The sequence below is a fragment of the Cupressus sempervirens genome, chromosome 1, assembly GCF_028749045.1.
Source record: "Cupressus sempervirens isolate cs-2001-9-10 chromosome 1, ASM2874904v1, whole genome shotgun sequence".
Taxonomy (NCBI): Eukaryota; Viridiplantae; Streptophyta; class Pinopsida; order Cupressales; family Cupressaceae; genus Cupressus; species Cupressus sempervirens.
Window position 1 is genome coordinate 381,077,210 of NC_143118.1, and position 2,124 is coordinate 381,079,333.

Below are 2,124 nucleotides of genomic sequence, written 5' to 3' on the forward strand. Positions count from 1 at the left end.
AATATTTCATTTCTCCTATCATACTCATTTCAAATTCTTTCTTCATTTCTTCTACAAACTTGCCACTTTCATCATCATTTCCTCTAGATATGGTATCATCAAAAAATATTACCAAGATCATCAATCCATCACCAATTTCTTTCTATTAGATATTTCTATCTACCATACCTTTGCTATATCCAAGCTTTGTCAAATTCTTGTCCAACCTTGCATACTAGGTTCTAGGTGCTTTGTTGAAGCCATACAATGCTTTCTTTAGTCTACATACTATGTCCTTATCATTTGTCAAAGGACAACCTTCAGGTTGTTCTATCTATACCTCTTCTTCAACTTCTCCATTTAGAAATGCTAACTTGACATCCATTTGATATACTTTGAATTTCTTATATGCTACATATGCTAAGAATAACCTTCTTCTATTCTATCCATAGGAGCATAGGTCTCATCATAGTCTATTCCTTCTCACTTTAAGTAACCTTTACATACCAATCTTTCCATGTTCCTTACAACTTCACCTTGTTCATTCATCTTTTCTCTGAATACCCATTTAGTTCCTATCACATTCTTGTCTATTGATCTGGGGACCAATTTCTATGTCTTATTCTTTAATATCTGATCCAATTCCTCTTTCATAGATTGCTTCTAATGTTCATCTTTGCATGCTTCATCTGCATTCTTAGGTTCAACTTGAGATATAAAACATAGTTCTTCATTGATTCTACTTCGTGTCATCACACTTTTATCTCTACTTCTGATGATTTGCTTAGGTGGATGATTCTTTGTCATATTCTTACCTAAAGTAGGAGTTGTTATCTCAACTCTTGGCTCTATTTAAGTTTTCTAAGCTTTGTTCCTACGTTCTCTCTCCTTCATTCTATAAATCATTGTTAGTCTCAAGGAATACTTAATCATTCCTTCGTTTAATAACAACATCATCATCTAAATTGTAATCAACTATTCTTTCTTGTATCTTGAATTTCTCATCAACTCTTACAGTCATAATACATATGATCAAATATGCATTGTTGCATGAGAGGAAGATTTCCAATAGTATAGACATTAGTATGTGGAGTCTAGTGGAGTCTAAAGTGTTCGGAGTTGACCTTTGATAGGTCTATAGAGCGGAATGGGTCCAATAGTGATCAGTGATTAGAGAAGGGGAAAGTTTCTATCAAACAAAGAAGGAAAGAAGTTATTAAACTATGAAGGAATCGTAACATTCCACTAGCCTCTACATCATGGCCCCCGCTTGGGGTGCCATTGACTGCAGAGTTTTCCTCAGAGTTTCTTCCGGATGGATTCGAAGAGCGAATGCGGGCCAAGAATCAGGGACTGGTTATTAAGAAATGGGCGCCCCAGCGTGTGATTTTGTCCCATCCTTCGACGGGAGGATTTTTGAGTCACTGTGGGTGGAATTCGACATTGGAGAGTCTGAGCCAGGGAGTTCCCATGATTGGATGGCCCATCGCAGCCGAGCAATACTTCAATTCGAAGCTTCTAGAGGAGGTCAGCGTGTGTGTGGAGATGTGCAGAGGAAGTGAGGGAGAATTGGGGAAGGAGAAGGTGGAGAGGACGGTGAAGATGTTGATGTTGGAAGAGAGAGGCGGGCGACTGAGAGAAAGAGCAGCGGCCAAGAGAGATGCTGCCAGAAGAGCAGTAATGGACCGTGGAGATGGAATCGACAAAGGCTCGTCCATGCGTGATGTTGACGACATGATACACAATATTCTGACCACTTATACTGGTTCTCAATCCTTGTGAAGGATGATAAGTATTGACACCGATTTTCATGTTTAATTGTCCCCGGGTTCTGTTGAGATTAGATGATGCCAATGTTGAATTTACTTATTGTGGAGGGAAAACAGTATCCTTAAATCTGTATGTGTGATATTTCTTAGTGCTCCTTACTTTGAGTGCTCCTTTCTTCAAGGACAATTTCTAAAATGATCACTACCTATATTTAGTCAACAAGTCATTATTTTGTATTTTTTAAATGCAATTTATCATCATTTTTCATATTAAAAGATCAATGAGAATTATTATTTTATATTTGTGATAATTTCTAAAAAATTGAAAGCGATGCTAAATTTTGTTAGATATTAGAATTGATATGTTATCTCTTAT

At 37.0% G+C, this 2,124-nt stretch overlaps 1 pseudogene; it reads left to right on the forward strand.

Annotated features, from left to right (window-relative positions):
* The first annotated feature begins 1,126 nt into the window (after positions 1-1,126).
* Positions 1,127-1,761, forward strand: LOC149577856 (UDP-glycosyltransferase 92A1 pseudogene; annotated as a pseudogene).
* The last annotated feature ends 363 nt before the right edge of the window (positions 1,762-2,124 follow it).